The following is a 15,992-nucleotide window of genomic DNA, read 5'->3' as shown; positions in this document are numbered from 1 at the left end:
GAGGCCAATACCTAGTAAGATTCTGAAATAGAATGGATGTTTATAAGACTATCCAGAATTACAACTCTAAATGCAAACAACAAGTTGTGGAAGGGATAAAAATCTCATGCTTCAGGGTTTAAAATCAATCTATAGCTCATTGGGATTATGCTGAGACCTTCATGGTGGACAATTACACACATTTACCTACTATTGGTATCTTGTACCTTCCTGTGAGGACTCTGGCACTGGCCACTATTGAAGACAGAGCATGGGTCTGAACCACTATGCCAGTGTGGCAAATCTTATCTTCCTAAATGGGTGTGCAGAGAGAAACAGAGGACAGTAGAGTAGATTACGTTTAGTAGGAGTCTATGCAAATTGGCATTCCTCACTTGTGCCAAACATGCAATAGAATGCACTTTGTATTTACTACCTTTCTAGGGCAATTGTTTCTTTAAATGTGCACCAATTTTCAGTTTTTTGTAAAAACTAGAAATTTTCATATACTGAACTTCACTCTTTACATGTTCCAATCTGGATATAAACTATATAAACCAAATCCTGCCCTTTGTGGTAAGGAGGCACTTCTCACTGACTTCCTATACTGTACCTGCACTGCAGCAGGACAAGATACCTACCGAGAACACAAGAATACTAATAGGAAGACTCTTGTGCCTGCCATTGGTCCACAGTCCGAAGGGAAAGGGGCTCAAAACCTTAGCTAGCACATAAAGTGTGGGGAAGAGTACACATGCTAACGAGAGGAACACATTACTGCATTTGCGAGGAGCCTCACATAGTTATTATGTTCAAGCAACCCCGAACTGTTCCTAGCCATTCTGTTCTGCACCAGCAGGCTGGATCTGGTAACCAGTGTCTGCCTGGTACCACTGTTTTCTGCGTCTTCCAGGTTTGGCTCTGGTAATTAAAGGTATGATTTAGCCTCACAGAGTCTTTGGAAGTGCAATATATACACACACACAGGGTCACTGAAGAGGAAATTTATAAGTGAAAACAATTTCACAGAGGAAGACGTACTAAAAGGTAGAGCTGGTCAATTTTTTTGGCATATCATAATTCAAAGGAAGGGGGAGAACAAATGTTTGATGAAATTTTTCTAGTGTTTTGACCATTCTGAGTCCATCAATTTTCAAAAGCTTTACATTGACAATTTCAAATCCAAAACCAGGATTTTTTTTTTATTTCAAGGTTTTCATCCCCATTTTAAAGCTAGTTTTACTAAAAGTAATATGGTGAAATCTAGACCTAGATTTCAAATACCTCAAGTATAAAGGTGTCCAGGGGTTTGGTTCAGGCCCATCTCTAAACTTTACCACACATCCTAATCTCTAACCCCCCTTTGAATGCTGTCCACTTTTCCTCATGGTGGTGCTCATTACCATGCCTCCTCTTAACATGGTTATTTGGTTACACATATGTATTCCTTTCCATGCTATGACTGTTCTCACGTGAAATGAAAGCACATGACAAAGACATGTTTTATATTTTGATAGTTCCTAATATGTGTTACTGTTTACTTGAAGCAAATCTGAAGGCTGTGGGACATTTTGTATTCTGTTATACCAGGGGTCGGCAACCTTTCAGAAGTGGTTTGCCGAGTCTTCATTTATTCACTCTAATTTAAGGTTTCGCGTGCCAGTAATACATTTTAACATTTTTAGAAGGTCTCTTTCTATAAGTCCATAATATATAACTAAACTATTGTTGTATGTAAAGTAAATAAGGTTTTTAAAATGTTTAAGAAACTTCATTTAAAATTAAATTAAAATGCAGAGCCCCCCAGACCGGTGGCCAGGACCCGGGCAATGTGAGTGCCACTGAAAAACAGCTCACGTGCCGCCTTCGGCACACGTGCCATAGGTTGCCTACCCCTGAGTTATACCAGTGCAACCCCATCAATTTCAAAACCCATGTTTAACCATGGGTAGCCAACTAGGTTTTGTGCCGGGTCAGTAAACTTCTATAACAATTTTGCAAGGATTTGAAGCAGGAAAAAGTATAGGAAGATGTGAAGATCTTGTACCAAGATACAGAACAGATCTGCTGGCTCATGCTGGCAACTAGATCAAATACGTCCTATTAGCCACTAAAACATCTAGAAACATCCACGCTTAGGAGCAAACTCTGCTAGGAAACTTATTTTTATTTAAGATAATAATAACAAAAGCCCCAGAGAGAGGGTCATATTGGACTGTATCTAGTCTATGTGTACTGTGCTGTATTACAGCAAGGTGAGAATGACACTTAAAGTAGATTATCATGTTCCCCACGTCACATTATTGGCTGTAAAAAGAAATATTGAAAATAGTGGACAGAAAGTTGTGTGTGTGGTGAGAACATACCATCCTTGATTTCCTCAATTAAAGCAGCATTCTGAATATTTTAAAGGGGACTACCACCCTCTGACTCTGCTTAAAGTATTTAAAGTGGTTTTTGAGGCTGGTTATGGGAAGAAAGTTATGGAAAAAATAGCATATTTATGCGTTATCTCCTTAATTCCTGCCAAACATGCAAAATTGTTATGAAAATTCACCAGCCCAGGCACAAGACCTGCTCTCTCAGTCTTCCAGGGGAGATGCTAATACTGTAAAATCTACTGTTAATTTTTAGCTCATCAGAAACTTGCCGCAGGTTAGTTGGTGGGTAGAATTGCACAAGGCTACACACTCAACCTCTGCTCAAATTCAAGTACAGTTTTGGTACATAAACTCGGAAATATAGAAATATTCAGGAATAAGTCACAGAAATATAGCACATACGTTTGTTGAGCAATATAAAACAGTTTCTATGGAGGTCATTAAGCAATGCCATTGTAGTGAAGAAGGTCATATTGCAAGCCAATCCACAACTTCTGGTCCACCCACAAGTGGAAGTGGATAGAAGATTTTGAGAGCACTGAACATCTCCACAGTGCTACATCATTATTTAGTGTAGTGTTTCTTCCCCCGTCTCATAAACTCCTCTTTAGGCCCTTATTTACACCTATGGGGCCTATCAAGTGATAAAAAACATTTAAGCTCTGTCTTCCTCCACTCTCTACAATAATGGACGATATGAGGAAGCATGTAAATCTTGGCAAGTCTCGATTCTTTAGGGTTTAAACAGCGAGCACAGCAGCAAGACTTTATGAGCCAAATTCTTAATTACACTATTGCTCCTTTATGTTGCTCTGGCTGTGCAAGGAAGTGATTCTTGGGATTGTCTTGTGGGAATACACCCAGTGTAAGGAGGGTGGGGTTCCCCAGCTGGCATCATGTGCTTTCTACTCCACCTCCAGCATAGGAGACATGAGTCCTTTTCCTTCCCAACCTTAGTGCTTCTTTTTCCTATCGCTCTCTCCTTTTTCCTTTTGTCTAGTGAGAATCTGGCTTAGACATATTTTGCAATACTGCTGTATGCCTGTGACCAGAAAGAGGCAGTTAAAAACAATGCCCTAAATAGCCCAGTTCTGGTATAAGTTTCCCAGATCTCAGAGTATCTGTGAAAACAAGATGCTGTGCCTGTATTTTTCCATCAGTGAGGTTGCAAGTGGGAGTCAACACCAGAGACAGAAGATAAATTTTCTATCTCTGCTATTCTTTTCCCCTCCCTTTTGTGTATTTTGTCTTGCTTTGGCTCCTGGGAAAAAAGGATCAGACTTCAACAACAACACAATAACAACAGTTCCAGCCCAACTCAACTAACTTCTCTTTTCCTCCAAAGGCCTGTAAGTTACCATCTTTGATACCATCTAAGAAACTGTCAAACAAGGTGTGTGTGTGTGTGTGTGGGGGGGGGTGCATCTAAAAACTCTCTCTGACTAAAGGAAAAGGGAATATGGGATCATGGGACCATAGAAATGTAGGGCTGGAAGGGACCTCAAGAGGTCATTTAGCCAAGCCCTGTGTACTGAGACAGGACCAAGTATAGATGATACCTAGACGATCCCTGATCCTTGTTTGTCTAACATATTTTTTAAAACCTCCAGTGACGGGGATTCCACAACTTCCCTTGGAAACCTATTCCAAAGCTAAAACTGCTCCTTTAATTAGAAAGATTTTCCTAATATTTAATATAAGGCTGTCTCTACACTGCCACTTTTCACTGTAGTTGTTCAGGGGTGTGAAAAAACACACCCCGAGCGATGAAAGTTTTAGCAGTGAAAAGCACCAGTATAGCATGGCTCCCGGTGATAAAGCTACCACCGCTCATTCGAGGTGGTTATTTTTTTATCACCGGGAGAGCTCTCCCCCAGCGATAAAGCATTGACTATATTGCCCACATCACAGTGCTGCCGCGGCTGCGCAGTAATGTGCGCAGGATAGACATACCCTAAATCTCTCTTGCTGCAGATTGCCGCCATTACTTCTTGTTCTACCTTCAGTGGCCATGGAGAACAATTGATCACAGTCCTCTTTATAATAGCCCTTAATATATCTGAAGACTGGTATCAGGTCCCCACTCAGTCTTCTTTTCTCAAGTCTAAACATGTCCAGTTTTTTTTTTTTTTTTTTTTTTAAACTTTTCCTCATAGGTCAGGTTTTCGAAACCTCTTATCATTTGGTTGCTTTCCTCTGGACTCTCTCTAATCTTTCCTAAAATGTGGTGCCCAGAATTGGACACAGAACTCCAGCTGAGGTCTCAATACTCTCAAACAGAGTGGGACAGTTAACTACCATGTCTTACAGTCCAGAATTAGATTAACCTCTTTTGCAACTGCATCACACTGTCGTCCTTCTCAGACCGCCTAACCAGTTATTCCCCATTTTGTAGCTGTGCATTTGATTTTTCCTTCCTAAGTGAAGTACTTTGCACTTATTTTTATTGACTCTCATCTTGTTCATTTCAGACCAGTTCTCCGATTTGTCAAGGGCTGTTTTGAATTCTAACCCTCCAAAGTGCCTCCCAGCTTTTGTCATTTGCAAATTTTATAAGGATATTCTCTACTCCATTATTCAAGTAATTAATGAGAAATATTGAATATTGGACCCAGGACTGACCCCTGTGAGTCCTCACTAGGTATGTCTCACCTAGTTTGACAGTGAACCATTGATAACCACTCTGAGTATGGTGTTTCAACCAGTTGGGCACCTGCCTTATAGTAATTTCATCTAGACCACATTCCCCTCATTTATTTTGAAGAATGCCATGTGGCACTATGTCAAAAGCCTTACCAAAGTCAAGATATATTGTGGCTACTGCTTCCCCACTGTCCTGTAGGCCAGTAACCCTGTCAAAGAAGGAAGTTAGGTTGGTTTGGCATGATTTGTTCTTGACAATTCCATGCTGTCTGATCCGTATAACCCTATTATCATCTAGGTGCTTACATATTGATTATTTAATAATTTGTTCTAGTATCTTTCCAGGTATCAAAGTTAGTCTGACTGGTTTAGAATTCCCCAGGTCCTTTTTGGTTCCTTTTTTAAAGATAGGTGCTATGTTTGCCCTTCTCCAGTCCTCTGAGTCCTCATCCCTCCTCCAGGAGTTCTCAAAAATAATTGCTAACGTTTCCAATATAGCTTCAGATAGTTACTTTTGCTTGCATTCCTTCCCCCTTGTTGATAATATTTATTGTGTTGAGTATCTGGTCACCATTAACCTTTTTAATAAAGACTGAAGCAAAATCTTTATTTTTTGATGACATCAGTTATTAGCTCTCCTTCCCTGCTAAATAGAAGACCTATACTTCCCTTTAATTTTCTCTTGCTCCTAATGTATTTAAAGAACCTCTTCTTATTACCTTTTCTGTCCCTTGCTAGGTGTAAATTATTTTGTGCCTTAGCCTTTCTGATTGTGTCCCAACATGTTGTTAAATGAAAGCCTTATTTAATACTTTACATTACTAATGCTTTAATTGTTTTTCCCCTTCTTTTTTGTATCTAAAAGGTCAAAAGGATTTTGAATGGTGTGTTTGCTATGGTACTAAGGAGGCGGAGGTCTCTGTAAACCAAACGACAAACCCTCTTTAAAACTGTTTAATGTTGGACAGTGACATAGACCTGTCTATGCCTTTGATTCTTTGGGCCCGTATATTCCATCTAAATTAATACAACAGTGTAGAAATATCCTTTGAGAGAGAGAGAGAGAGAGAAAGTAATTACTTAAAAATATCTGCTCAATGTGTAGCAGCAGTCAAAAAAGCTAACAGAATGTTAGGAACCATTAGGAAAGAGATAGATAATAAGAGGAAAAAATACCATAATGCCACTATATAAAGCCCTGGTATGCCACACTTTGAATGTTGCATGCAGTTCTGATCTCCCCAGCTCAAAAAAAGAAGAAGATATATTAGAACTGGAAAAGGTACAGAGAAGGACAACAAAAATGATTAGCGGTATGGAACAGCTTCCATATGAGGAGAGATTATAAAGACTGGGACTTTTCAGTTTTGAAAAGAGATGATTCAATGGGGATCTGATAGAGGTCTATAAAGTCATAAATGGTGTGGAGAAAGTGAATAAGAATATGTTGTTTACCCCTTCACATAACACAAGAACCAGGGGTCACCCAATGAAATTTATAGGTAGAAGGTTTAAAACAAACAAAAGGAAGTACTTCTTCACATAGTGCACAGTCAACCTGTGGAGCTCATTACCAGGAGATACTCTAAAGACAAAAAAATATAACTGGGTTCAAAAAAGAATTAGATATGTTCATAGGTCCATCAATGGCTGTTAGCCAGGATGGTCAGGGATGCAACTCCATGCTCTGGGTGTCCTAAGCCTCTAACTGCCAGAAGCTGGGAGTGGATGACAGGGGATGGATCATGTCATAATTGTCCTGTTCTGTTCATTCCCTTTGAAGCATCTGGCATTGGCCACTGTCAGAAGAGAGGATACTGGGCTAGATGGACCGTTGGCTTGACCCAGTATGTCCGTTTTTAAGTTCTGTGTTACCATCAAAATGCTTTATAAGAATTAACTAAATCAATATCACAGTACCCCTATGCCGAAGGGAGCTAGTATTAATATTGCCATGTTCAGCTGGAGATGATAAGGCCAGTATTTTCACTATCTCCATTTTTTGTGTACCCAGGTTAATACACCTGGACCCAGAGCCTCGAAGTTACTTCAGAGCCCAACTTCCATTGATTTCAGTGGGAGTTAAGTGGCTAGATACCTTTCAAGTTCCAATTACTGTTATTTTTGTCTTCTCTTATTCTTTTCCTCCTATTGTTTAGTGCAGTGCTTCTCAAAGCCGGTCCGCCGCTTGTTCAGGGAAAGCCCCTGGCGGGCCGGGCTGGTTTGTTTACCTGCCGCGTCCACAGGTTCGGCTGATCGCAGCTCCCACTGGCCGCGGTTCGCTGCTCCAGGCCAATGGAGGCAGCGGGAAGTGGTGGCCAGCACATCCCTTGGCCCGCGCCGCTTCCCGCAGCCCCCATTGGCCTGGAATGGCAAACCGCGGCCAGTGGGAGCCACGATCGGCCGAACCTGCGGACGCGGCAGGTAAACAAACCGGTCCGGACTGCCAGGGGCTTTCCCTGAACAAGCGGCAGACCGGCTTTGAGAAGCACTGATTTAGTGCACTCACTTATGGCATCTGGTCTCCGGCCTCTGCCCTGCAATACGCAGGTCGATCATTTGGTGCCTCCATTGATTTCAGTGGGACTCATGGCAGGCACAATGATCCTCCCAGACAGAGCTAGTTGCAGGATCAGAGCTGTAAACCCCGCTTAAGGAAAGCATCCCGTTTAACTCAATGGGATGTAAGCAATGTTAAGTCCTGACTAGGTTTAAGTGCTTTCCTGAACTGGGGCCTCTGTATGTAATCTCTGTGGCGCAGGGACAATGCCTATGTGGTTGTATAGACAATAGGGCCCTGATTGGGCATTTGGGTGGTACCAGAAGAGAAATCACATAGATAATAAAATGTACTTCACAGGCAAAACTACCTAGGGCTTTTTGTCAATCACAGATGACCTGCCACTGGGCAGGAAGATGACAGGTGAGCAGAAGGGAAAGCCCAAGTTTTTGTATGAACGTAAGCAGGTCAGGTTTGTTTGAATCTTTGAGGAGTAGTTTACTGCAGAACTGAGCCCTATTTCAAGAAAACATTTCAGCACATGCTTAAATCCATCCTTATTCAGTTAAGCATGTGTTTAAGTGCTTTCCTGAATTCGGGGAGATGGGAGAATTTAAAAAGAACAACTAACTCCCCTTTTTGTCTCTAGTTGCTCCTGCTTTCTTCTCAATATGCTCTGGAGGCCTTTATCTTATTTGTCAATGTTTGATACTAAAAAAAAAAAAAAAAAAAAAAAGGTGTTAATCTTTGCAATGACCTTTCTGCTTTATTTCTACTGGAAAAGGGATGCTGCATCTTTTGTAAGTAACTTCAAGGTGAGCTATTCTGCAGCATTCAAACATATGCTTTTATCCAGTTAATCATTGTGCATTACCTACTTTCATCAATGTTCGGAAGCTTAATTCCAGGATTACTCATCCGCACAAAAAAACCAAATAGAAAAATCAGAAGTATAGACCCAAACAATAGAACTTTTATACCAGGATAATTAGAAAAGGAACCTATTACCCAGGATTATAATTAGTGACTAACATATTAAATGACCTTTAACATTTACCTTAAGCCCCGGATTTCTAGAAAACCAGCAAGGTTATGAATGCCATATTAGTAATCTTTAATCTTTATTACTGCTGTGGACAGAATTTTAATGATTTTTAAATAGGCAGCGGTCACTAACATATCCCTATTAAAATAAAAAAAATCTCATAAAAAATTAAATGGATTAAGACTTCAAATGTACCATCATCAAAAGTATTATCTAATTATGGAGTTCAGTGAACAGGCCAAGTGAAATGGTTGGTAATATTAGTTACTTACCACTTGGGAATGCCCAGGATTTATGCACAAATAGATTCTGCTTCTGTTGCAACATAGTAATTAAGAATTTGTCAGGGAAATTTGACCCTCTAGGGTAGAAATTACTTTGTAAAATAAGAATGGCAGAGCACTAGTCTCCTTGCTGCACATAATTTAACTTGATTATTTATACATCAAAGGGAGTCTGCAGTGACTGCAGTATAATATTTAAGTAGAGGGATATTAGAGAAAGAAGCATCTAGTGAAATCTTTTTCCCAAATCTCCGTGAGAAAATAGAGGAAATTTTCATAAAGCATTTCATTTTGCATATAAATTGGTGCCTAGATTGTGCCTGTGAATTTACTGCTGTCAAATTTAATTTTTCTTTAATTCTTCAGGCCCAGATGTGAAAGGCTCTGTGTGCAGGATGCAATTTTCAATGCTTACAGGTAGCACCCGGATCAATAATGTGTCTTTATGAGAAATTACCGTTAATGTTATTGAGTATGCATTTTGCTTTATAGGATAATAAGGTAATATGAAATGCCAATTCATTCATTAGGAAAGAGCTAAGTGCTTAAATGAAATGGGTGACAGGTCTGAAAAAAGATATAGTTGTGGGCAGGAAGTCAAGAATGGATTTTTAATGGCCTAATACCAAAAGGTTTTAACCACTTATTTGCATTTGCTTCCTATAAACAATATTAACTTTAAAATAAAGCGCTCTGAATATTTAAATTGCAGTAAGCAATTCTACTTGCAAAGATTATTAAGAGATGTTAGATTTCTGGGAAGCTTTCAGGTTAGTGCTTTTTTAGAAACACTGAAATTAACTATTATCTGATATAAAAAATAAAACATGAATTTAAATTGACAGGGATACAGTGAGGCAGAATCAAAAGTTTACTTTGTGAAAAATTCTTTAAATATAATGTATTAAACATCTTGAACTCCCAGCTCAGTAATCTAAAGCAATAATCAACATTAAATTAGGATCCTGATGAATTGTTCAGGATAGAAACTAGAGCCTGTTCAAACCCAAACACTGAGTTTGCTTTGGCAACATACTGCTGCCTTTTCAGACTCCTGTACTGTAAACAATGACTAAAACTGTGCAGAAGTTTCTTCATAAACCCAGGAATCAACTGCTCTCAACAATAAGAGTAAAGCTTGTCTGAGAGCGTTTTCTCAGCGGCTGGTCTGAGACTGTGGAATGATTTCCCTTAAGAAATAGGGTCATCACAAACCTTGCCACCTTTGGCTCCAAGGGCAAGGTACATTGCTTTGATCTTGCCTTCTCTAACATATACATAGCAACAAATACATATTTTTAAACCAACCATCATATATTTCCAAAACAAGACACTCCACTGTATGCACTTCTTCTGGGGAGAGGATGAGAGAACAAACATCATGAGACAGATTTGTAATCACTGCTTAATATACTACTGAAAGGAACTCAGATACTACAGTGATTACTGAAGTATAACAACCTTTATAGAATATAGAATGAAGTTCATTAACCTTTTGGGAAATTCAGTGGGACCCTATTCCGAGTTGAGACCAAATTCAGCTTTCAGTCTCTAGTTTTGCATGGTTTTCACCAAGTCGTGTTTCTCTTTGTTGGATTCCATAAGTGCAACTCAGTGGGTAAAAACTGTGCCAGAAGGCAATAAGGCCCAGGTCCTCAAAGTTATTTACACCCACCCGCACACCCCTCTTTGAGAATCTGGGCCAAGGGGATCTGGTCCAATGCACACTCAATCAATATTAGTTCTTTCATTTACTTCAATGAGTACTGGATCAGACCTTGAAAGAATTAACACTGGGTGTCTCTCTGTACCTAGAAGGAGTGCTGACTGTTCTGTATCGCTTCTGGGTTCTCTTTATTTAACCAGTTACCTTGTTAGAACCCTGCTCTTGCTGCTCCTTACTGTACCACAGCACTAGACAAGCCTCCATAAAGCAAACAAATTGTGTACAAACCCCTGGGACCTAAAATGTCAAGTATCACCCAGCCCTACTTATGAAATGCATTAAAATATAGCACAGGGCAGGAGAAGGTCTAAGTTCACCAGTCTTTGTAGAAAATAGTAGAACCCGTATGCTCCAGAATTACTCCTAATTTAAAGCATTCTTTAAATGGATAGAAATTTTGTGTTCTAAAACTTTAGGCTGAAATGTTCAAAGCTGCCCAAGGGGTTTGGATGCCTGTTTTCCATTATAAGTAATGGAAAATTAGGTATATCAGATTTTCTGGGCAGCTTTGAAAATGTCACCCTTACAGTTTACAGTGGATCACATTAAAAACTCAACATTTGCTATCCCACAAGAATACAGTAAGATACCATAGTTATTGGAGACACCTTGAGATGGACAAGCTTGGATGCTCAGCATTTTAAAGGCTCACACTGTAAAAACAAAAGACTGATACTAGAAGGACTATTAAAGCTTGATTTGTATTTCAACTTTTCCTTTCCATCTCTGTGCCTAAACGTTCCTCTTCTTTTTTTAACTTCTAAGTAGGACACTTCTGACCTTCTACCACTCAAACTACAAAGAGAGGACTTTCTCTGACATTGTTTGAGAATAGGCTGTACTTTTCTTTTAAGGAGCCTTCCATTGATTTTTATCCTTCAGAAAACAATGGTTCCTTCAGTTGCATAATCTCACAAGCTGCAGTAAAAGCAGAGTGCCCCCATTTCTAGAGCAAAGCGTGTACCTGAAGTAGATAGCAGCGTAGATAGTCTCACCAAACTCACAATGGCCAAAGGAAAGCTTTGAAGTGTCTCAGCTGAATCCCTTTCTTTGGGACAATGAAGGTGCTGGAGGAACTGTAGTATTATTAATCTGTATTACAGTAGTTCCTAACAGCCCCAACTGAGTTTGGGGCACCATTAAAACAGGGATGGATAAACTGATTCAGATGTGTGTGAAAACACATTAGCCTTTGCACCCCTGGGGTTTGGTAATCTAGACCGCTTTCTGTACCGACCATCTACAGAACTTTTGTTAAATTTACAAAGGGAAGTGGAGGGAGGAAAGAGTAGAAAATTGAATAACCATTAAATAACACACTACTGTACGTATATACCTGCTTTTGATTAAGGCAAACAAGCCTCATTGCCATGATGTAATATTTTGTCTAACGTAAGCGTGTACTCAGTATGTTTAAACTGCCAATTCATACCTCATCTTGTTCTTCTTGTGCTGACATCTTCCCTAAGCTCCCTTTAGTGTTCTTTTGTAGCATTCCCTTTGCTCCCTCCTGCACTATACTGAGGGAACCATTTACAATTTTGCACTCTGGAATAGACCACCTTGCCTGGGTTAACATACAAACTGACACAAAGCCAACCATTCAAGGATAAGAGGAAGCCTCTGAATAGGAGATCTGCAGAGAAACTACTCACTTTCAAAGAGACAAAGATAACCAATTTATAGTCCTGTCTCCACCAAAGAGGAACAACCTAAAACTCCCAGCTCAGACATGGAAAATAAGGAAGTTGTCAATTAATAGCTATCTTACTATAGTAGTTGTCTAAGTAGCCTCCATTGATATTTCTGCTTGGCCACTTCCTGAAAGAAAACGTCCATTTCCAGCAGTAACTGCTACATTGTAAGTGTTCCAAAGGCAAAGGGAACCTAGAGAAGCAACTGAGAGTTCCCAGCCAGCTCCCACTCTGACCTTTCATCTACAGCCTCCAGAGCATTTTAACTTCCAAAACAAGAAGTTGACTGATCATTTTGACAGAAGGGCAATGTACTTTTACACAAACACTCACAGGTATTACAGGTGAGATAATGCCGTCAGCCTTTCAGATTTGTTCGAACTGATATCAGAGTAGAAAAATTAGTAACTAGATTTAAGTATAATAAAATCAAAAGGGTTTCAAAGGGGAGATGTGGTATATGTTTTGAGTAAGCACGCTTGCTATATTCATGGCTGCACCTATAGCAACAGACATCATGAGAAGAGGTCTCTAATTTGTCTGGCTGTTCCTAGGTACTATCTGTAGTACTTGGGCAAATTGCTTAACTTAAAAAATAACTACAGCACTGCTGTTTCTCCTTCTTCATTGACCTTATCACTCTCTGCTTTCTTTCCTGCTCTCACTGCCAGGCCATCACTGAACTGTCCTCTGTTTCTTCATAGTGGCACCGCTGTTGCACCAAGACCATTCTCCTCTACTGCTCCAGGCATCTGGACCATGCTTTCTGAGACAAGCACATTGACAATTTATACAGACCTCGATCTCATAATTTCATTCTCCCGCTACCACGTCTTTATTTACAATCAAAACATTTTTGCGCTACAGTTTATATAGTATATACAGGCTGTATTGAATTGCATATTGTTAGTGAAGGCCAAATCTTGTGATCTCTTACTTCCGTTGTTTCTTTGACATTAAAAGGAACTTAGAACCTGATCCAAAGCCCAGTGAAGTCAGTATCTTTCCATAGACTTCTATGGACTTTGGACCAGGCTCTTATAAGCTGTGCTCACATGCATCCACATGAGGATCTAGCCAAAAATCTGCAGACTGGGAGAAAGGCCTGCATCGGTTACTGGTGGTCCATGGACTGCAGTAGAAGAATCACTGAGAGAAGATATTATTCACTGCTCAGCCCAAATTTCTGTGTAGCATTGCTGTAGAATGTTAAACAGCTGCAGTTTAACAATTCCTTTTATTAATCTATGAAGTGCTTTGGGATCCATCTGAATAAATGAATTTCCATAGACTGTAAATTACTATTATAATTATTAGTAATTTGCCTGAGCAATGGAACCCAGAACACAGGTTCTCTGTTGATTTAGCTCTGAAATAATATGCATTCAGTTCAATCAGACATCTCAGTCATGTCAGGGAAAATAGAGCACTAACTATTATATTAGTCCAATGAACAGTATATGTACTATTTCAGGACCGCAGAGCAATTTACCACAAAAGTTAAAGTTGCTTTTTCCAGTTCCCTTCCACACTTGGTTTCACCAGTCATTTAGTGCTATAGGGACACATTTTCAAACAAATAAGCATACTGTTGCATATGCAAAATATAAGTGTTGTTGTATGTACAAATGACACATTCAACTGGATAATTGTGTCAATTATCCAATGTGTTTGTGCACATCTTTACCTGTTTGGGGACATGCACATTCAATACAGTTTCAGACATACATTTTCCTCCCATAATATTTGGATATATATTAAGCATATTTTTCCAAACTATAACTCTCTCTTATCTTAGCTAACTGAGAATAGGCAAACCAGTTTGAATATAAATTATTCATTATTTATTTAGCACTTGTAGTTCTTCTGATACAAAACCCAGTTCCTGCCCCAAAGACCTTGCAAACTACATCAGACAAGTTAGATATGAGCCCAGCACAAACCTTCAGTAGGAACTATGGTGAAGTTTGCCCGATGCTTAGATCTGGATTTGCCGCCAGAATTTATACTGGTCTGTTGTAATAATTGGGCCTATAAATTTACCCAGTAACTGGGTTATGTTAACACCTTTGGCCCATATATTAATTACTATGTTAATTAATACAGTGGGTCCAAACCTAAATCCTGCATCCAAACAACCCCAAAACTTTGTGGAAGTTCAATTTGGATTCACACTTTGTAACTTTAGCCCATAATGTAATTTGAACGAATGTGTTACATAGATGTTTCTGCAAATGTTGTGGGGGATTTTTTCATGGAATCAATATGTTACAATACTTGGGCATTATCACTGGAAATCCAGATTAAGTATTGTGTTTAAGTAGAAGGAGGTAAGCATCATGTATCAATGATGAATCATCTGATACACCAATGTGATCTCATGGTTTCCTTATTCTCCCCTATTTGTCTGTCTCTATCACCTGTTGTCTTAGTTTATAAGCCAGTTGGGATAGGGACTATCATTTTGTTCTGTGCTTGTACTGTTCCTAGCATGATTGGGTTCATGAGTGGGGCCCCTAGGCTCTACTGCAATACAAGTAATAAATAAATAATGGACGTGAAGAGAAGAATGTTCTAAATGCAAAGAGCAACAGGGAAGGAAGTTAAATAAAAATCTCCTTGAAATTTGGCCCAGATCTTCAACTGAACCCAACAATTCTATTTGCTCTTTTGTTTTGTACATTACTGGTCAAGACTAGAAGTGGAAGTGTCAAAATGCTGTGGTATTTGCATTTATAAAGCAGGAAATAGAAGCAAAATCAAACTAGAGTTGGCTGAACACTGTGGAAACAATGTTCATGGATATTCAATTGAATTTTGAATGGCTGTTCAGTTTAAACTTTATACTGCTCCTATTTTTGCTATTTGCAAACTTTCACACAAATCTGTGATTGCTGGCATGACCGGTTAGCAAACAGCTATTCTTAATGGGTAAAATTCTTTTCTGCATAGAGAGCCAGCACAACAAAAGTTCCACTTAAGCTCTCAACGTAGGTCTTAAGTGGAACTTATGCATGCATCAGCCTTATTCTGGCCCTCTGTAGCAGGGTGAATTTCACCCCAGATGAAAACTCATATTTGCAGATGAAGTAGGGTGTTTGTGCATGACAAAGAGAATTGTTTTTCACTATTTGTATTTCAGTGTTCTTCTGTTTAAAAGTTTACACTCATTCAGGGAAGGAGCAGATCAATACCATTCAACTTAGGTGACCAAGCACATATTACCAATGCTACAGCATGGAAGCTGAACAATAATAGTGAATGAGCAGGTAAAAGTGAGAAAGAAAATACTTCTTAACTCTGCTCTGGATAGACTCTCTAACAGTTCTTACATCACAATACAGATTAGCAAGTGGCACGTACTCCATACATGGAGTTGGGGCATATACAAACCTGTGTGTATCTGGCACAGCACTGTTTTGTTTTGTATTTATTATCTAGCTGCTTTTGAATGATTAATGAATTGTAAAATAAATCCCTCTCCCCTGAATAATATAGACAGTGATAGGAGGAGCACCCAGTGTACCAGAGCAATCCAGCCAAAAAAATAAAAAACAAAACAAAACAAAAAATAAACCAAAAAATAAAAAAAACCAAACTGCTGTGACCACAAGTCAAGATGGCTTAAAACCTTTTATTAAAAAAAAAAAAATTCTCTTCAATATTAAGGAGGAAACAGAAAGGAGAGTTCTTGCCACATCAACAAAACTTAGCACCCTTTCGCAAAAACATAGCCAACT

This window comes from Trachemys scripta, chromosome 1 (genome assembly GCF_013100865.1).
Source record: "Trachemys scripta elegans isolate TJP31775 chromosome 1, CAS_Tse_1.0, whole genome shotgun sequence".
Classification (NCBI taxonomy): domain Eukaryota; kingdom Metazoa; phylum Chordata; order Testudines; family Emydidae; genus Trachemys; species Trachemys scripta.
This window is presented reverse-complemented; position numbering follows the sequence as displayed.